The 22,701-nt window shown below is 41.0% G+C and overlaps 2 pseudogenes; both read left to right on the top strand.

Moving 5' to 3' along the window:
* The first annotated feature begins 379 nt into the window (after positions 1–379).
* LOC119921842 lies at positions 380–8,350 on the top strand (annotated as a pseudogene).
* Positions 8,351–17,964: 9,614 nt separating this feature from the next.
* On the top strand, positions 17,965–18,916 carry LOC119921841 (annotated as a pseudogene).
* Positions 18,917–22,701: the final 3,785 nt, after the last annotated feature.

Here is a 22,701-nt window from a genome sequence, read left to right as displayed (position 1 = left end):
GGAAGAGAGCTAGCTTGGCGGATGGGCAGAGGGAGGGCATTCCAGGCCCGGGGGAGGACGTGGGCCGAGGGTCAATGGCGGGACAGGCGAGAATGAGGTACGGTGAGGAGATTAACGGCGGAGGAGCGGAGGGTGCGGGCTGGGCTGCAGCCCCGTCCCGGGGGAGCCGGCCTGTCTCCAGGAAGAGCCAGAGGTCGGAGCATTTCCAGTATGTCTACATTTATTAGTGAACAGAAACATTAACAGTAAAGGATCCTGCTTGTATTAAGCTTTCAACCCAGGGGCACTGAGATCTCTGACACCATTAAGCCCTCAACCCAGGGAAATTGAGAATTTCCTACTGTGGATGATCAGTCCCAAATCAGTATTCAGTCCAAGGATGGGCTTAATACCAACACAAGCGTCCCCATTTAAAAAGTCTCCTAATGCTCAGGCTGATTGGGTCATCCTGTTGGAGAACGGTGATCAGCCAAGTATGGACTGAGATCAGCGTGGGCATTCCTGCCCCTGCTCTCTCTTCCTACCTCCAGGATCGTGTCTCCTCCTGCCTTCAGGACATCTCCATCTGGATGTCTGCCCATCATCTAAAACTCAATATGTCCAAGACTGAACTCCTTATCTTCCCACCCAAACCCTGCCCTATCCCTGACTTTCCCATCACTGTAGACAGCACTACCATCCTTCCCTCTCACAAGCCTGCAACCTTGGTGTCATCCTCGACCCCGCTCTCTCATTCATCCCACACATCCAATCCGTCACCAAAACCTGCCGGTCTCACGTCTACAACATCGCAAAGATCCGCCCTTTCCTCTCCATCCAAACCGCTACCTTGCTGGTTCAATCTCTCATCCAATCCCGACTGGATTACTGCATCAGCCTCCTTTCTGATCTTCCATCCTCCTGTCTCACCCCACTTCAGTCCATACTTCATTCCTCTGCTCTCATTATTTTTGTGTAGAAACGCTCTGGGCATGTTACTCCACTCCCCAAAAATCTCCAGTGGCTGCTTGTCAACTTACGAATCAAGCAAAAGCTCCTCACTCTCGGCTTCAAGGCTCTTCATCACCTCGCCCCCTCCTACCACACCTCCTTTCTCTCCTTCTACATCCCAGCCCGCACCCTCTGCTCCTCTGCTGCTAACCACCTCACTGTACCTCATTCTCGCCTGTCCTGCTGTCTACCCCCGGCCCACGTCCTTTCCCTGGTCTGGAATTCCCTCCCTCCACACATCTGCCAAGCTAGCTCTATTCACCTCTTCAAAGCCCTACTGAGAGCTCACCTCCTCCAGGAGGCCTTCCCTGACTGAGACCCCCTTTTCCTCTCCTACTCCCCATCCACCCACCTCCTTCCACTCCTCAGAGCACCTATAAGTCTGTACAAGTATATATGTATATGTGTATGTGTATATGTATATGTATATATATATTTGTACAGATTTATTACTCTATTTTACTTGTACATGTTTACTATTATATTTATTTTGTTAACTATTTGTGTATAACTTCAATTCTATTTGTTCTGACGATTTTGACACCTGTCTACATGTTCTGTTTTGTTGTCTGTCTCCTCCTTCTAGACTGTGATCCCGTTGTTGGGCAGGGACAGTCCCTATATGTTGCCAACTTGTACTTCCCAAGTACTTAATGTAGTGCTCTGCACACAATAAGCGCTCAATAAATGTGATTGAATGAATGAATGAATGATTTCCTGTTTAAAAGGGATAGCCAGGGCTATCACGGTCATCCTTTCAGATAACAGTGAACACCAGAGCTTGTTGACCATTACATTGAGCTTCTTCTGCATAATGGCCCTGATTTACCAGTTACAGTTCCATTGACTTCTGCTCTTTGAAGACATCTCTCCCGGCCATCCAGAATGGGTGTCAACATTTAGGTTTTCACTTGGAGCCTAGTCATCTGGCTCACCTGTGATCGCAGAAAGCAATATGATGAAGGACATTAGGTTTAATGCGTTCTTTATAGGTGAAAACTGCACACTTTAGTAAGTTTGATGCTATAATAACCAAGGTCCTTGTCAGATGAAATAGAAGCAGGGCTATTCTAGTAGGCTATAACTTGCTTTACCTCAATTCACCATAAAATAATAATAATAATAATAATAATAATAATAATAATAATAATAATAATAATAGTGAGCTTCACTAAGCACTTATTTTGTGCCAGACACCTTCCTAAGTGCTGAGACAGATAATAGACAATCGGGTTGGACACATTCCCTGTCCACATAGGGCTCACATTCTTAATTCCCATTTTACAGATTAGATAATTGAGGCATAGAGAAGTTAAGTGACTTGTCCAAGGTCACACAGCAGACAAGTGGTGGATCTAGGATTGGAACAACGGTCCTTATGACACCCAGGCCCATGTTGTCTCCAATGGACCATGCTGCTTCTCCACTCAAGATAATTTCTCTCCAAATTGAAACCGTGACACATGCCCCATGACACAGACCAAGATTTTCTCTGTTCTCAGTCTCTCAGTGACATCTTTGTCTCTTATGTTATCTAAATCTGTGTTCTGGATCCTAAACCCAAGATTTCGATTGTTTTCTCAATTTCTAATATCTCCAAAATAAATACATTCATTTACATGGCTCAATATTATGAACTCCTGCAAGTACAAGGTGGAGTGCTAAATTAACTTATTTTTATAATTTTTATGGTATTTGCTAAGTGCTTACAATGTGCCAGGGAGGGAACTAAACACTGGGCTAGATACAATCAGGTTGTATCAAACTAGTCAAGTTGGTGCACAGTTCATGTCCCACATGGAGCTCACAGTTTCAATCCCCATTTTACAGATGAGGTAACTGAGGCAGAGAGAAATTAAGTGATTTGTCCAAGGTCACAAAGCAGACAAGTGGTTGAACCAGTGTTAGAACCCAGATCCTTCTTTCTCCCAGGCACATTTTCTATCCACTAGTCCACACAGCTTCTCACTTTATTCACCACTGTGAATCCAGAACTGGCTGGATTCTATATCTTTGCACTTTCCTGATGCTGAGTACATTATAAGTGGAAAATAACTATCATTAATAAACAAATGATTGCATCTACAGCTAAAGGAATAAACCGAGTCTCATTCATCAATCAACATGTGGATGCCAGATTATTTTGCCCAAATGAGATAACAGTTATTGACTGGTGGCATGATTTATCATTAATGGGTTAAAAAGCTAAAACTAATTAAATACACAATAATTTTTTTCTGTTAAACTTCAGAGTTCATTATGCTGGAAGAGTTAAAAACTTGATCATTTCTGAAATGTGGAAATGTTTAAGATGAAAGTAGTCACCATTTTTTTGTGAAAAAATTGGGGTATTTGTTAAGCACGTACTATGTTCCAGGCACTGTACTAAGCACTGGGGTAAATATGAGATAATTGGGTCGGACACAGTCCCGGTCCCACATAGGGCTCATGGTCTTAATTTTCATTTTACAGATGAGATAATTGAGGGCACAGATAAGTGAAGTGACTTGTCACAAAGCAGACAAGTGGTGGAGCTGAGGTTAGAACCCAGGTCCTTTGACTCCCAGGCCTGTGCTCTTTCCACTAGGCAACAATGCTTCTCATAATTTATCAAAACTTCACTTTGAGAACAAGTAGGAAAGACATTTGATGATGTGACCTTCCGAGATATATAAAGTCCTGTCAATTGAAAGACCTCTGAAGAAGGGTAAAATCACATCTAACTGACTATGGCAAAATATGGCCCTTTCAGTATTTGTGGATACTGAAGTGGATTGCTGAAGCAGCATGGTCTAGTAGATAGAACGTGTGCCTAGGAGTCAGAAGGACCTAGGCTCTTAAGCCCTACTCTGCCACTTTTTTGCTTTGTGATCTTGGGCAAATCACTTAACTTCTTTGTGCCTCAGTTACCTCAACTGTAAAATTGGGGTTAAGACTGATCCCCATGAGAGAGATGGATTGTGTCTACCCTGATTATCTTGTATTTACCCCATTGCTTAGTACAGTGCCTGGCACATAGGAAGAGCTTAACAAATGCCACAGTAATAATAATAAAGAGCATCTTGAGGGTAGTGATTGTTTCTACCAAATCCACTTTATTGTATTCTCCAAAGCACCAAATATAGTGCTCTGCCCACAGTAAGTAAACAATAAATATTATTGATTGATTAACCTATTGGTATGCCACCCCACAAAATAGTATTGATCAGAAATGGACTGAACGTTTCACTGGACTAGATGTAGCCTAAACGTCTTTTGGGTTATTTCAAGTTATTGGTTGTTTCCATTATCCCCTCATGATAGAAATGGAGATGTCAGCTGAGGTCAGTAACACATGGTAAAGAATGAATCATCGGCACAGTCTTTCTCTTTTTTTCCATGAGTTTAAGGGAAATGATGTCCAGAAACACCGTTAGAATACCTGATAATTAACAAGGACAACAGGGAAACTAGAATTATTGGCACAACAGAGAGAGTTGCCTTCTGGACTACTAAATGGAACCCTAATCCTGACTCTTCCGGAGATGCTATAAACAACTTGTGAATTACTTACGTACCAAACTCCATTCCCTAAATGTAAAAGAATGAATGGTTAAATTGAAAGGGAATGACATTTTCTTTTTTCTGTCATGTATATCATTATTAGGGTTCACTCTTTAGTCAAACTTCTTAAATATTCATTTAATGATCTTTTATGTATGCAATTTTTAAATTCTAATGGCATGTCGGTCAAATTCTACAGCCTAAATAAAACAGACTAAAATAACTATCAAAAGGATGTTCAGAGACTCCTTTTCTCAGAGATTCAAAAATATTATGGCTATCTCTCATGTTTGGACATTTCATTTTGTTTGTATTTCCTCCCAATTGAATGCGTTATCTAGACACCAATTCCTTGTTATATAGGAAGAGCATTTGTAAAAGGAAAAATGGGTCATCAGCCTAAGAAGTATATAAAACACGAAAACAATTCCATCAAGAAACAGGAACACAATCCCATTAAGACTTCCTTTGAGAACCAGTGGGAAATTTTCCATGCCTCCTGGGGATTTTAGTATGGCAGATGTAACTGAGTTCTTTAGTGTGTAGAAAATAGCTTATTTTAGAAATTGGGCAACATTATGATAGGGTCGCATATTTTGGAAATTTAGACAAAGTGTTTCAAACGTTAAAGGTTGTTTCATGCATTACTCAAACTTTTCTTTCTCAGCTGCGTTCTAAGGGTGGGAGTCTCTCAAGGCTCAGTTCTGGATCCGCTTCCATTTTCCACCTACACTCACTGCCTTGGAGAACTCATTCACTCCCATGGCTTCAACTATCACCTTTTCCTGGATGATGTCCAAATCTATCTCTCCAGCCCTGACCTCTCCTATTCTCTGCAGTCTCATGTTTCTCCTTGGTTTCAGGATATCTTAACTTGTATGTTCAGCCAACACCCCAAATTTAGCTTGTCCAAAACTGAACTCTTCTTCCCACTTAAACCCTGTCTTCCTCTGAATTTCCTGGCACTGTAGACAGTACCACTCTCCTTTCTGGTTCATTCATTCATTCATTCAATCGTATTTATTGAGCGCTTACTGTGTGGAGAGCACTGTATTAAGCGCTTTGGAAGTGCAAGTTGGCAACATATAAAGACGGTCCCTACCCAACATCGGGCTCACAGTCTAGAAGGGGGAGACAGACAACAAAGCAAAACATGTAGACAGGTGTCAAAGTCGTCAGAACAAATAGAATTTAAACTATATGCACATCATTAACTAAATAAATAGAAAAATATGTACAAGTAAAATAAGTAGAGTAATAAATCTGTACAAATATATATATTTATATATTATATATATATTATATATATATATTATATAAATGTATATATATATATATATATATATATCTGTGCTGTGGGGAGGGGAAGGAAGAGTGGAAAAGGGGGGCTCAGTCTGGGAAGGCCTCTTGAAGGAAGTGAGCTCTCAGTAGGGCTTTGAATGGAGGAAGAGAGCTAGCTTGGTGGATGTGTATTCTAGGCCAGGGGAAGATCGTGGGCCAGGGATCGACAGCAGGACAGGTGAGAACGAGGTACAGTGAGGAGGTTAGCAGCAAAGGAACGGAGGGTGCGGGCTGGGCTGTAGAAAGAGAGAAGGGGGGTGAGGTAGGAGGCGGCGAGGTGATGGAGAGCCTTGAAGCTGAGAGTGAGGAGTTCTTGCTTGATTCGTAGGTTGACACGAAACCACTGGAGATTTTTGAGGGGGAAGTAACATGCCCATAACGTTTCTGCACAAAGGTGACCCGAAAAGCAGCGTGAAGTATAGATGAAGTGGGAAGAGACAGGAGGATGGGAGACCAGAGAGGAGGCTGATGGAGTAATCCAGTCGGGATAGGATGAGAGATTGAACCAGCAAGGTAGTGGTTTGGATGGAGAGGAAAGGGCGAATCTTGGCGATATTGTGGAGGTGAGACCGGCAGATTTTGTTGATGGATTGGATGTGAGGGGTGAATGAGAGACCGGGGTCGAAGATGACATGAAGGTTGTGTGCTTGTGAGACAGGAAGGTTGGTAGTGCCATCTACAAGTGACGGGAAAGTCCGGGTATGCCTATTTGAAATCAATTCATCTGTATGTGGCATTACTGTAAACCTTATTGACCTGTTTCTAAAATTTATATTGTACAGTAATGAAGGACAGCTTGAGGTTAAAGTGTTATTGTATATGTTTACTCCTCTGTGATTCCATTGTCCCTTAGATTTCCCAGTTCACTGGCAAATATAATCCACCATAGCTTCTGAGAAGATCATCATCTTGTTATCCTGCCAAGATTTTATTCTATTTCAGTTGATTCAGTTTCCTGGAAATACCAGCTGTTGCTCTCCAGAGTCATCTCTGAATCAAGGTCGTGCCATGTTACCTCCACGAGGCCTACCCCAACTAGCACAATCAATTAATCAATCATTTGTATTTATGGAGCACTTGCTGTGTTCAAAGCACACTGTGTGCCAACCCATGATTTTTCCATCTAAGCCCTCATTTCTATGTCACCTACGCACTTTGGTCTGTTTCCCTTAAGAACATTGATATTCATCTCTCCCCCAGCCCCACAGTAGTTAGGTACAACCCCATCTGTAATATTTTTTAACGTCTGTCTCCCCCTCTCATCTTTAAGCTCTTTGTCGACAGGATTGTGTTGTGTATTTTGTATTGTACTCTCCCAAGCATTTAATACAGTGATTGGCACACAGTAACTGCACATTAAAAAGTACTGATTGATTGAGAGAAATCCAAGAAGTGAGAGACAGGAGAAAGAGAAAGAGTCCTACCCACATCTATTAATGGCCTTTTTTTTGTATTTTAGTTGATTATAGTTTAATGAGCAAAGTGTCTAATAGGAATCATACAGAAAGGACTGAATTTATTCTCCTAGGGCTGAAGGTTCAAGCAGAAATGTGTCCTATCCTCTTTGTAATGTTTCTTGCCATCTACCTCATTACCGTGGTGGGGAATGTCGGCATGATTGTTCTTATTCGAATCATTCCCAGACTGCACAATCCCATGTACTCTTTCCTCAGCCACCTCTCCTTCGTGGATCTATGCTATGCCACCAATATCTCCTCTCAGATGCTGGTGCATTTCTTATCAGAGAAGAAGACCATTTTCTTTATTGGTTATTTCATTCAGTTTACTATTTTCATCTCTCTGGCCATCACCAAATACTGTCTGCTAATGGTCATGGCTTATGACCGCTACGTGGCAATTTGCAGCCCTCTGCTTACAGCAGCAAAATGTCTAGGGGAGTTTGCATCGGTCTGGTGATGCCTCCATATGTCTATGGTTTCCTTAATGGCTTGATCCAGACGGTGCTGATGCTTCATCTGCCATTTTGCGGTTCTAATGACGTCAATCATTTCTACTGTACAGATCCTCCTCTCTTACTACTCCTGTCTTGCTCTGACACCTTCGTTAAAGAAACTGCCATGTTTGTGGTTGCTGGTTTCAACCTCATCTGCTCTCTCTTGATCATTCTCATTTCCTATGGTTTCATCTTTGCTGCCATCCTGAGGATCCGTTCAGCTGGGAGGAGACTCAAAGCTTTCTCCACCTGTGGCCCCCACCTGACCAATGTCACCATATTTTATGGGACTCTTCTCTGCATGCATCTAACACTTCACACCGAGTGGTCGGTTGAACGGGGAAAATCATTGCTCTCTTTTATACCTTTTTGTGCCCCATGTTGAACCCTTTCATATACATCAGGAGGAATAATGATGTGAAGGATGCACAGAGTTCTCAAATTTCAATTGTTGACCAAATAAAATTTATCTTTCCTTTCTCTCCCACTTTCTCGAATCTGCTATCTGGCAGACGCATTTGAGTTGAATTGTGTTTCACATGATAACATATTTTAGTATTCCAAGTCAGTGATGATGATGTCCGTGGTATTTGTTAAGGACTCACTATGTGCCAAGCACTATGGTAGACAAAGTTCAATCAGATCAGACTTGGTCCCCTTGCCACTTGGGGATCTCAGTTGTAGAGAGAAAAAAGGGCATTTAATTCTCATTTTACAGGTGATAAAACTGAGGCACAGAGAAGCTAAGTGACTTGCTCAAGGTCACACTGCAGACAAATGACAGAGCTGGAATTAGAACTCAAGTCTCCTGATTCCCAGTCCTGGGCTGTACGACTTCTCTCAATACTTCTAGAGGACTTAACGGTACAAGGGAGCCACTTGGGGTGCTGGGCCCGGGCCTCTCTTGGTATCTTTAGTCCATTTGGGTAGCCCCATCCTCTTCTGAACCCATAATCCAGCCAGCCAGTTTACAAGTACTCCCCCATCCTGACCTTGGTGTGTGCTCACTCTGTTGCTCCTCAGGTGCCCTCCCTGCCTTTCTTCTTGGTGCGTATATCGGCTTTCATTACCAATACTTTCTCCCCAGAGCAGAGTTGGATGCCACCGTTCACCTGGGCAAGGTCCAGTAAAGATGTGCTCCCTGGTGCAGCCGAATCAACTGAAGTAACACAGTTCTTCCTCTGCCCATCACCCTGCGGTCCTTCACAATCAAACCCAGACCTTCATTTCATCTCTCTGATTCCTCTATTTTCCTCTTTTACTCTGCTTTATATTGGTTTTAAATCCTTCAAATCCATTTCTTAGATCTTTTAACCTCCCCCTTCTACAAGGAAAAACGTGGATATATCCAACTAGAATGTAGGCTCATTGTGGGCATTGAATGTATCTGTATATTGTTGTACCATGCTCTCCAAAGAGCACAGTAAGTGCTGAATAAATATGACTATAAGCTGACCAAGTTGCTTCTTTCAGCAACTTCAAAATATTCCTCAGAGACCTTGGCCCTGAAATTGTTTTTCTGATAGTATCATAAACTGTATGGTTAAAAAAAGGTATCATGCACTTTCCAGCTCCCACAGTGGATTACTCTCAGGTTCATATCCAGCCAACCAAAGATCTGGTCTTCACAGAGAAGGCTTCAAAATGAAAGACATTTGGACCCTCTGCACTAGAGAAAACACACCCTTCATTTGTTCACTACCTTGCCTCTAGCTGAGTCTTCATTAAAGAAATGGTTTCAGGCAATTAAAGAAGCAACCACTTAAAAACTTCCAGTGATGACACTGACATTTTAACATGGGCATGCAAATCAAAGTGTAAGAGGGTCAAATTAATTTAAGCAAACAAGCAGATAAATTTGTTTTTAATTTCCTTTGTGTCAATTGCAATTCCAATGGGTGACTTTGACAGAAAAGTATGCAGACAGCAATAGTGAGAGAATCTAGGAACGGTAAAGGAATGATGCCTTGCATTGTCCAACAAAAATACATGAAAGCAAATCTGGATGAATATCCCCTACTCTCCCTCCTTTGCCTGAAAAAGGATATTGGCTGTCCAATGCCTTTATTCTGAATTATTAATGAGTAATTGATTTTCTAAAATATACCAATGTAAATTTGGGCAAGATGAGCAAAGTCAAATGTATTATTTTTGTTCACTTTATCACATATCTTCGTAAATTATTCTCTTCTGTCTATAAGACATTTTGCCATTTTTTATAATGAGGGTAGCATTTTAATGCCCCTCATGTCTAGGAACCCAAGTTACTCAATCTAAAATTGATCTGTATGAGGAGACATAATAGAATCTTTAATGCTAATGACAAATATGATTCTGGTCAAGTCTCATTAAGCATTGAAAAACAACAACAACATTTTAAACTGGTGATGGAAGACCAGTTAAATGAAAGACAAAGGAAATACTATCATGTTAAAAGAAAATCCACTTCTATATTCTGTATCTCTCCCAAGTGCTTAGTGCAGTGTTCTTTACATAGTAAGCATTCAATAAATAAAATTGATTGATTGATTGCTATTCCACATCAGAGATGCTTCCTGAGGGGGCATTGTAATTTCTGGCAAATGGATTTGTGTCCCTGCATGGCCCAAGATCAAGTCTGTTTATTTATACTGATGTCTGTTTCCCTGCCTCTAGACTGTGAGCTCATTTTGGGCAGGTATCGTCTCTCTTCCTTGCTAGATTGTACTTTCCCAAACGCCTAGTACAGTGCTCTGCACACAGTAAGCCCTCAATAAATACTACTGAATGAATGAATTCCACCCCAGGAAGCTCTGGGTGGTCACTTCACTTTCCTTATCTTTTACAATAGTCTCTCTAGAAGGTTGCTTCAGGGGCATCCTTCGTCCTGGAATTTTCTCACCCTTCAGGATCTCTCTGATAACCAGCTCCATCCCCTGATCTATTCCCAGCTCCCCCTCCCACCTGTTAGAGGAAGAAAATGTGCTTTTCCCCATCCTGAGTGGGAACAAAGTAGAGTCATCCTCACAGCTTCTAAATCATTTTAGAACGAGGCTGTTCAGGGAAACAGCTGACAGCCTGGTCGGGCAGTTGGTCCTAGAAAGGTGATTAACTGCTTGAACAGTTCCTGGGTTATTGTAGTCTTCAATCAATCGACCAATTATATTAATTGAACTCGGTGCAGAGTCCTGAGCACTTGGGAGAATACAGTGTAACAGAGCTTGTAGACAAGTTCCCTGCCCACAGTTAGCTTACAGTCTAGAGGGGGAAACAGACATTGATACAAATAAATACATTATGCCTATGTACATAAGTGTTGTGGGGTTGAGGGAGACGTGAATAAAGGGTGCAAATTGACAAGTAGAGTACCCTAGTGGATATAGCATGGGCTTGGGAGTCAGAAAGACTAGGTTCTAGTCCTGACTCCACTATTTGTCTGCTATGGGACCTTGGGCAAATCACATAACTTCTCTGTGCCTCAGTTCCCTCATCTAAAACATGTGGATTGAGGCTGTGAGCCCATGTGGGACATAGACTATGTGCAACCTGATTAGCCTGTATCTACCCCATTGCTTAATACAGTGTCTGGCATGTAGTGAACGCTTAACCAATACCATGAAAAAACTAAATGCAAAGACTTAAGTAGTTTCTGAGAGGTAGCCTTTTCTATGAATATTGTGACCACTTCCCCTCCCCCTACCTAAACTCTGAGTCTATTAGAGTAGGAACTACATCTGTTAATTTATTTTATATTCTGTCTTACCCTGTAGACTCTAACCCATTGTGGTCAGAGATTGTGCTTACCAGTTTTATTGTATTGTACTTTCCCAAGCATTAATACCGTGTTCTGTTCACATAAGTGCTTAATAAATACCATCTTCATCGTACTTTACCCAGTGTCTAGCACAGTGCTTGATCCATTGTAATAATAATAATAACAATAATAATAATGGGCCAAGTACCAGGGTAGATACAAAATAATCAGGTCAGACTCTGTCCCTGTCACACACAAGGCTCAGAGTCTAGTGGGATTAATTCATAACTGGGTGATTAATCGATCCCTCCGTACAAGCTCAAGGACTTTTCCTACCTGGAGAAAATACCTTATAAGATCTGCCTTGTTCTGAGACCACAGCTCTTAATCTACAGGATCCCTTCATCTCTGAGAGAAAAAAGCCTTGTCTAATTCAAATAACCAGAGTGTTATAGGAAAAGGATATCACTCTTTTCTTTCTAGTGAAGGGCCGCTGCATCTCACAGTAATAGAAAAATAGACAAAAAAAGATGAGGGACATATTTCAAAAAGTACATATCCAAGCAAATTGTTTCCCTTTGCTTCCAACCTACAGGGACATCAAACAATTAATCATTCAACATTATTTATTAAGTGCTTACAAGGATAGTTAATTACAGATTCCAGAATGGGCTGCTCTAATTCTACATTGTCTCTTCAAGGTAAAGAGACTGAGTGTGGTGAAGTGTACCTTCTCCCAATATTCAGTCACTGGGCTCCAATTATGTAAAAGCACTGCCACATTTTAAACCTATACTACCCACCCTCTTTTCAAATTCTGTGCACTCAAATGCTACTTAAATTCCTAAAATGAAAATGAAGGACTTACTGCTAGTTCCTCAGAATTTAGGAACATCCTTGCTCCTGTGGACCTGTCTGCATATGAGATCCTGGCTTTCAATTCCATGGGCTGGGAATCTAGTTCATTCTGGATTCTCCCCCTTCAGACCATCCTAGGCTCACAGAGCTCTGCCTATTCCTTCCCAGAGATCCTAGAACAATTCCAGTCTCCTCAAGCCCTTTTGCTTCCCTTTATTCATCCTTGCCCTCAGCCCCACAGCACTTATGGACATGTCCCTAATTTATTTACTTATATTAACTTATATTTACTTATATTTACTTATATAAAAGTATATATATTATATATATCTGTCTTCCCCTCTATACTGTAAGCTCACTGTGGGCAGGGAATGTGTCTGTTATATTGTTAAAATTTACTCTCCCACGTGCTTAGTACAGTGCTCTGCACACAGTAAATGATCAATAAATATGATTGATTGATTCCCCCTCTTATTTGTTGCTTGTTGTTCCTGAGAGGCAGCGTGGCTCAGTGGAAAGAACATGGGCTTGGGAGTCAGAGGTCATGGGTTCTAATCCTGTCTCCACCACTTATCAGCTGTGTGACTTTGGGCAAGTCACTTAATTTCTCTGTGCCTCAGTTGCCTCATTTGTAAAATAAAGATTAAGACTGTGAGCCCCACATGGGACAACCTGATCACCTTGTATCCCCCAGCGCTTAGAACTGTGCTTTGCACATAGTAAGCGCTTAACAAATACCATTATTATTATTATTATATCATTGGAGTAGTAACGTGGCCTAGTGAATAGAGCACAGACCTGGGAATTAGAGGACCTGGGTTTTAATCCTGGTTGAGCCACTTCTCTGCTCTGTGACTTTGGGCCAATCACTTCACTTCTCTTTGCCTCCATTACTTTAACTGTAACATGGGAATTAAGACTGAGCCCCATGTGGGACAAGGACTGTGATGAACCTGATCAGCTTGTTTATACCCCAGCGCTTAGTACAGTGCTTGACGCATACTAAGAGTGTAACAAATATCATTTGAAAAGTATAGAAGTGGACACTAAACTTTTTTGTCCCTTTCTTAAATGGAAATTGTACTGTTGCCAAGTTGTACTTTCCAAGAACTTAGTACAGTGCTCTGAACACAGTAAGAGCTCAATAAATACTACTAAATGAAATAGCAGTTAGCACCTCTTTTCACTCATGAGTCACAATTTCGCTCATACAGATTTCACCCTAGGGACTTTTCATAATGAGCATTGTTAATTTCTGGTCTTCATTAAGGGGAAACTCCAGGGATCAGTTCAGAAACAGATAGAAGTGCTTCTGTATTATTTTAACTGGGAAGCCATTGTTCTAACAATGGGAATGCCTTCTTTTACAAGAATGTTCTGAAATTCTGAGGAATTGGCAGTAAATCCTTCATTTTCAGATTACCTAATTTAGAAATTTAAGTAGCATTTAAATGCACGGAGCTTGAACAGAGGGTGGGTGGTATAGGTCTAAAATGTGGCAGTCTTTTATATAATTAGAATCTGGAATAAAAAAGAGATTGCCTGGCTGTAGTTAAAATTGTTTTTCTTTTTTTTTATTTTTGTCAGTTATCTATCAGCCTGGAATGTGAATCAAGATTTAGAATATTATCAGTTCCAGAATAACATCTAAAATCTCCTATTAACATTTCAATTCACAAAGGATGCACCCTACCTACTAGGCTAAATGTTCAGTTTAGAGGCAAGAAGTATACATGAATTCTACAAAAGCCCATGATTATTTCATATCAAATTATCTTTAAATATTAGTGAAAACATTTCTTATGACATTTGATGATAATTGTCAATGATAGGTAAAATATATAGTTACAAGAAGGAAGTCTTAGCTATATTGACAGCCTAGTTGCATCCTCTGAAAAATTCAAAGGATTCTTGAGTGTTTCCCCTTCCCTGTCTTTTTCTGTCTCTGATTTTTTAAATGATATTTTTAAGCATTTACTATGTGCCAGGCACTGTATTAAGCACTGGAGTAGATACAAGATAATCAGGTTGGATACAGACCCTGTCTCACATGGGGCTCAAAGTCTAACTCCCCATTTTACAAATGAGGTAACTGAGGCACAGAGAAGTTAAGTGACCTGCCTAAGGTCATACAGCAGACAAGTAACTGAGCCAGGATTAGAATCCAGTTCCTTCTGACTCCCAGACTCGTGCCCAATCCAGTAGGGAGCACTGCTTCTCCTGATTGTCCCTTTTCTTTCCCCCATCATCATATGGTATTTCTTCAATCTCTATTTTGGTTCTCCCTTTTTTATTCTCTTATCTTGATTACTTTCCTGTCCTTTTTCTTTCAACATCCTCCATCTTCTTCTATATCTTTCCTCCATTTTTCACCACTTCCTCCATTTTTCTTGTTAGCCCTTACATCCATCAGGCATTCAGAAGACAGCAATATCTGCTCCTCATACTTCCATGCCTGGCTACACACACACACACACACACACACACACACGCACACACACATACACACACACACACACACACACACACACACACACACCATTCCCATATACACAATCCCTCCAACGTCCCCTTTGATAGGTCTTTTGAAGGCAGAGGTGAAATGAAGACTTGACACTCTTGCATTTTCCTTTGAGCTTATGAAACAAAATTAGCAACATGGGGCATGGCTAACATAGTAATAACCAGGCTAATAACCAGGCTAAACCCTCTCTTCAAACTCTGTGCATTTAAATGCTACTTAAATTTCTAAATTAGGTAATAAGAAAATGAAGGACTTACGGCCAACTCCTCAGAATTTCAGAACATTCTTGTAAAAGAAGGCATTCCCATTGTTAGAACAATGGCTTCCCAGTTAGAATAATGCAGAAGCAATTCTATCTGTTTCTGAACTGATCCCTGGAGTTTCCCCTTAATGAAGAAAGACCAGAAATTAACAATGCTCATTATGAAAAGTCCCTAGGGTGAAATCTGTATGAGCGAAATTGTGACTCATGAGTGAAAAGAGGTGCTAACTGCTATTTCATTTAATAGTATTTATTGAGCTCTTACTGTGTTCAGAGCACTGTACTAAGTTCTTGGAAAGTACAATTTGGCAACAGTACAATTTCCATTCAAAAAAGGGAGAGAAAGCTTAGTGTCCAGATTATCTCTCATGAGAAATAGAAGTCGCATTAAAGCTGGAGGAACCAGCCTAGCCAGTTGGACTGCTATCTTTCTCATCCCTCCTAACTTGGAATTTCCTTGGTTTTCTGATGCCCCCTTCATCAAACTCTCTCTCTCCAGAAGCCCCGGATTCTTACCCTGACCTGCTCGTTACCTGCTGTTTCAGACTTTAAAAATCACCACCATTCCCTGCACACGTCGTTGCTGTGGGTCAGAACCTAGACTTATAGTAAATACAGAAAACCTGGAACTAGAAGGCGGGTGTCCTAAGTCATGGAAAGTAGAAGTAGAAACAGTGGGTTAGGCAACTGATAGACTGTAGACTCATTTGGAAAATGATAACCTAAACACTTGCTCATGTGCTCCTACAGGAGCTTCTAAAATGCTTTTTTTTTCCAACGAGGCTGGGTTTTCACTAGGTAGTTTTGTAATTAGTTGAGTTCCTCAAAGTGCTTAGGAGTTGTCAAGAACATAGTCAGTCAGTCAGTCAGGCAGTCAGTCGTACTTACTGAACAATTACTGTGTGTACTAAGTGCTTGAGAGAGTATAATACAAGAATAAACAGATACATTCCCTCCCCACAGAGAGCTTACTGCAACTCCCTGAAATAGTTTACAATTAAGGAGCACAGGAACATGAGAATTGTCACACTGCATCAGATCAGTGATTGGTCCAGCCTGATATTCTTTCTCCAAAAGTGGCAACGAAGCTCATTTGGAGGAATTGTAATAAGATTGTCCTTGCTCAATGTTAGAGTTATATCTTCTATAGCTCTAATAATCCAGGCCCTTCCATCTATATATGGACTTACCTTTTCTTGAGTCTTTTCACACCCTTATCTTTCTCTCTAATAATCAATAATGAACCTACCATCTGTGAGAGTATCAAGTGGACAACATTATATTATGCTGCTTTCCTTTTCCTGTTCTTTTACTTTGTTTGCTTGTGCTTGGTAATATGGGATTGAAGCCAGGTGCAACTATCACTACAGAGAATCACGATATGGTTTTTTCAAGTAGAGGAGCTGGGGGATGAGTTTTAAGACCTTTAGATCTAGAGAAGTGAGAAGCAAGATGATTTAGTGGATAGCTTGCAAGTCAGAAGGACCTAGGTTCTAATCCCAGCTCGGGCATTTGTCTGCTCTGTGACCTTGGGCAAGTCACTTAGGTTTTCTGCATCTCCACTACCTCATTTGTAAAATGGGGATTGAGACTGCGCCCTATGTGGTACTTCGACTGTGTCCAACCTGGTTAGTTTGTATCTTTTCCAGCACTTAGTACGATGCCTAGCATAAAGTAAGCATTTGACGAATGTGTTACAAACAAAAAAGGATCCTTTCTTTTAAGAAAATACAGAGATTCAAGTTGCATAATTTCTTGAGGGACATAATGTTAGCCCTCTACCCTGGTCCTGAATTTCGCCCCTCAACGCAATCATACAATTAGAGAACCTTTGGGTCTGTCTGGCTCCTCCTTAGCTTTATTCGGGTACATTATCTCTCATGAGAACTAGAAGTCCCATTAAAGTAACCCAAGGTATTTCAAGGTATTGGTAGTGGGATCGTGAAAGGAATTCAGAACCATTTTTTTCATCTTCGTTTTTGATTTATTTCTATTTACTTCAGTGAATGTCGATCCAAGCACCTATATCGTGCCTCGACTACTGCATCAACCTCCTGGCTGACCTCCCTGCTTCTGACTCACTCGTCTCCAGTCCATACGTCACTCTGCTGCCCGGATCACTTTTCTGAAAATAATGTTGAGTCCATATCTCCCCTCTGCTCGAAAATCTCCAAAGGTTGGCCATTTACCTCCACATCAAACAGAAACCCCTTACCATCGGTTTTAGCATACTCCATCAGCTCTCTCTATCTGCTACCTTATCTCGGTGATCTCCTATTGCAACCCAATCTGCACACTTTGATCCTCCGATGCCAACCCACTCTCTGTACCTCAGTCTTTTCTATCTCACTACCAATTCCTTATCCACATCCTTCTGGTGCCCTAGATCTTCCACCCACTTTCATATCTGAGAGCCAACTGTCTCTTCACTTTCAAAACACTACTAAAATCAAATATCCTCAAAGAGTCCTTCCCTGACTAAGCCCTCCCTTACCTTTCTAAGGCCTCCATTCTGAATTTTCTATGCTCCTTAGCCCTTTGATATTCACTCCTACCCCAGTCCCCCAGCACTTATGGACTTTATCCCCCTGTAATTTATTTTAATATCGGTCTTCCCTTCCAGGCTGTGAGCTCCTTTTGGTCAGGGCAGTTGACCTAGTCTGTTGTGTTGTACTCACCCAAGTACTTAGTACAGTGCTCTGCACACAATAAGTGCTCAAAAAATACCATTTATTGTTTGAACCCAGTTCCCAAGAAAAATGTCCAGTGGAAATTGAACTTCTGTGACAGATCTTATTCTCTTGGGTCTCACAGATCATCCAGAGCTACAATGCTTCCTCTTTATATTATTTTTAGTGACCTACTCTTTAACTTCTTAGGCAACCTAGATCTGATTGTGCTAATTCACCTAATTCTAGCCTTCACACACCCATGTATTTCTTCCTCACCAACTTAGCATTTGTAGACCTGTGGTATTCTTCAAACATAACCCCCAAGATGCTCACTAACTTCTTATCAGAGAAGAAGACCATCTCCTTTTCCGGTTGTTTCATCTAATCCTACATTTTCATTGCTCTGGCCCTTACAGAGTTTTATATGCTGGCAGCAGTGGCATATGATCACTATATGGCTACCTGCCACCCTCTACATTACAGCATCAAAATGTCCAGGAGAGTTTGCACCTGCCTCATTGCTTTCCCTTATGTATAAGGCTTCTCCAAAGGCCTGTTCCAAACAATCACGACATTCAGATTGTCCCTTTGAGGATCCAATGTCATCAACCATTTTTGCTGTGCCGACCTGCCTCTCATAAAGCTGTCATACTCTGATACCCACTTCAAAGAAAATGCCATGCTTCTCTCTGCTGGATTTAACCTCTCCAGCTCCCTCACGATTATCATCCTGTCTTATATCTTCATTCTCACGGCAATCCTCAAGATCCAGTCTTCTGAGGAAAGGAGTAAAGCATTTTCCACCAGTGGATCCCACATGATGGGTGTCACTTTATTTTTTGGGTCACTCTTATGCATGTATGTGAGACCTCTGAAGGATCAATCTATGGAACAGTCCAAGAAAATAGTTGTTTTCTATACATTTCTGAGTCTGATGTTGAATCCTTCGATCTACAGTCTGAGGAACAAAGATGTAAAAGTGGCATTGAGGAAACTGGTAAATGAAAGGGCAAAACGTCCATTTGATCATAAATCATAACCTTTAAACCCTGATTCCTGTCTTTGGTCCCCAGGAGTACATACAGGATGTCGCATAAGAGTTTCACACACAGAAAAGAAACTGAGTCTCCTGGATGACCTATCTATAGGACATTAAGAGAAGAATATCTCCATCAAACCTGAGAGCCACTAAACAATTCCCTCACTTTTCCCCCAGGAATCGGTAAGGGAGACAAATGTTCCAGTGCTTATGTTCCACATAGTCCTTCATTTGAACTTTAAATGTAGGTGAGACTTGAAATACAAGTCTCCCAGAGAAATCTGGGAAGTGGCATGACCTATTGTAAAGAGCACAGGCCTGGGAGTCAGAGGACCTTGGTTCTAATCTTGACTCTGCCACTTGTTAGAGAAGCAGCGTGGCTCAGTGGAAAGAGCCCGGGCTTGGGAGTCAGAGGTCATGGGTTCGAATGCCGGCTCTGCCACATGTCTGCTGTGTGACCTTGGGCAAGTCACTTAACTTCTCTGAGCCTCAGTTCCCTCATCTGTAAAATGGGGTTTAAGACTGTGAGCCCCACGTGGGACAACCTGATCACTTTGTATCCTCCCCAGCGCTTAGAACAGTGCTTTGCACATAGTAAGCGCTTAACAAATGCCAACATCATCATCATCATCATCATTGTCTGCTGTGTGACCTTTGGCTAGTCACTTAATTTCTCTGTGTCTTAGTTGCCTTATCTGTAACATGGGGATTAAGGCCCTTTGCCCTGAATGGGATGTGGACTGTGTTCAACCTGATCAGCTTATATACAATCGTATTTATTGAGCACCTACTGTGTGCAGTATATCTACCCCAGTTCGGTACCTGCCACATACAAAGTGCTTAACAAACACCATCAAAAAAAATAATAAAAGGACTGGTTTGTTCAAGCATCATGCATATGTAGCTTTCAGTAATAACAGTGATAACAATCATAGCATTTTTAAAGCACCTATAAAGTTCCACATAAGCAGCATGGCTCAGTGGAAAGAGCACGGGTTTGGGACTCAGAGGTCATGGGTTCTAATCCCAGCTCCACCACTTGTCAGCTGTGTGATTTTGGGCAAGTCACATAACTTCTCTGAGCCTCAGTTAACTCATCTGTAAAATGGGGATTAATACTGTAAGCTCCATGTGGAACAACCTGATCACCTTCTATCCCCCCAGCGCTTAGAACAGTGCTTCGCACATAGTAAGCATTTAACAAATGCCATCACTATAATTATTATTATTATTAAGCACTGGTATAGATGTGTCAGGACTGCAGACTAGCCACGAGTTTGACTTAAAAGCAACGGTGACTTTATCTCCAAAGGAAGGGCAAGGTGGAAGTTGACCCATTATATTTTGAATTTGGATCCTAAGCAATGCCATACTGGGCCACAACAATGGTCCCCCAGCGTTCCGTTCTGCCTCTGTCCATGACCCACCAGCCAAAGGGGTTTGGTAAACAGGGTGGCTGCCCTTCTTTTTTATTTTAATGGTTTTTATTAAGCACCTTCTATGTGTCAGGCCCTGTTCTAAGCGCTGGGGTAGACAGATACTAGGTAATAAGGTCGGACACAGTCCATGTCCCACATGGGGCTTACTGTCTTAAACCCCATTTTATAGATGAGGCAATTGAGGCACAGAGAAGTTAAGTGACTTGTCTAAGGTCACACACAGCAGGCAAGCAGCAGAGATGGAATTAGAACCCAGGTCCTTCTGACTTCCAGGCCCGTGCTCTATCCAGTAGGCCACACTGCTTCTTGCCATCCATCTTCGTGGTTAGGAATGTTCTTTGAATAGCCTTCTCTGAATATTATGGTTCTCTGCCCTGTGGATTTGCTAACAGCAGAAAGACTCCTAATAGCTGAGTGGGTTGACTTAGAAGATTCAGTATGAACTCTCCCAGGTAATGCACTTAGGAAAACAAATCTAAGATATAGAGCAAAATCCTTAATGGTGAAATTTCTAGGGCAAAAATATTCAAAATCTTTCCTAACTGGTTCTATTTTATATTTCTTTAGTCATATTTGTTATCATTCACTGGCCTCTCTCTAGTTTCTCCCCTTTTAAAATGTTAGGGATCTGATCAAAACAAATACTGTGGGTAGATTATGCCCAAGTTGTGAATGTCAATACACCTACTAATACACCCCCTGAACACACTGGATTCCCCAATAATACTACTGCATTACTGATTCAGAGTTAAATATAGTCATTTACGACCATAAATATTTTCATGTGATTCTTGTGCCTATTCAAGGACATTTTACTTAAATGCATTACTTTCACAGCTGGAGAGAGGCCATTGGTATATGTCCCATTTCTACGAGGCAGTGCTGAAAGCAGAGGACTAAGAAACACTAGGAGGTGTTGGTTCATAATTATGTGTTTGGATTAAATTAAAGCCCAATAGTACAAATCTACTGCATAGTTCATACAATTAAAGTCCTATCAATCAATCATCAACCAATGGTATTAATTGAGCACATGCTGTGTGCAGAGCATTGCGCTAAGTGCTTGGGAACATACAGTACAATAGAATTTTTAGATGCTACCCTGGCCACACGGATGTGATTCAACATGAAATTTTAAAAAAGTTTGTGTAAAGTGGGGGCAACACATGACATCACACTAATTGGCACTCCAATCACTCATTTCAAGGTAGTTTGATTCTACCAATTAATATTTCTCAAGAGAGGTGTTTCAAGGAGTAACATTTTAATTGTTATGTTTTCCCTGGGTAAATTGAAGAAATCCTTCAGGGATTTGGTGAATGAAGTATAAACAAAGTATAAATCCTCCGACCTTCGGTGTCCCTGAGAAAACCTTTTCCTTGCCAAGATAGGTTTGCCAGTCGCAAATCCAGATTAATGTTTCCATTTCTCTTCTTCATTGTTGCTTTAGGTTGAGTTTCAGTGATCGATAAAGGAGGAATGAGAGGAATGGAAGATGATATGACAAAGGGATGAGTGTGTGAGTTTTCATCTCGGCATTGTTCTGCCAAACCCTGCTGAAAGCATATGGCTGAAGAATAATTGTGGTGTGGTTGTAACCATGTCATATTCATGGAGACCATTATTATGATCATCTTCATGTAATCCCGAATAATTAGGAGTAAGAATGCAAATATTCTTTCCAATAATATCCATTCAACAAGTGCCTGTCCAAAGAGTTAGAAAGGATGTGCTAAAAAAAGTATCCATATGTAGTTCTAAGCTATAGAGTTTTGTGAGACTTGGAACAGGACTTTTATTGTCTTGAGATACTTGGAAACAATGCATTCCTTGCCCGATGTAGTATTTACTGTAGGTGATTAAGAGAGAGCAGATCCAATTCCTGTTCTTAATAAGGTGGTCAGATATCCAATTTTTATAACCAGACAGTTGGATTTTCAGCTGCTCTGGTATCAGTCTGATGTGGATACATGGGACCTGAGCCCCATATGTGACAAGGACTGTGTCTGACCTGATTATCCTGTAGCTACTCCAATGTCTAGTACAATACTTGGCCCACATTAAGAGCTCCAGGAACCTTAAATTTATGACATGTCCTCAATATGAAATGTCTTCTCTTCATGTCCATGAATATGCTTGGTCCACAAAAATTGAATCACAAATGTACATATACCTATCTGATCATGGTATTGCTCTACCTCATTATACTAACTTAATTTTTTAAAAACCTAATTAACTACAAAAAGCAGTTCTCCATCTCTAGGACTTACAGTTTAAAAATAATCCAGGCAAGAAGACAGAGAATATCATTTCTATTTTAATTAAGGGAATGATGGAATTAAAAAA

The sequence above is a fragment of the Tachyglossus aculeatus genome, unplaced genomic scaffold (assembly GCF_015852505.1).
Source record: "Tachyglossus aculeatus isolate mTacAcu1 unplaced genomic scaffold, mTacAcu1.pri SUPER_30, whole genome shotgun sequence".
NCBI lineage: Eukaryota > Metazoa > Chordata > Mammalia > Monotremata > Tachyglossidae > Tachyglossus > Tachyglossus aculeatus.
Note: the sequence above shows the minus strand (reverse complement) of the source record. Positions and strands in the feature narration are given on the sequence as shown.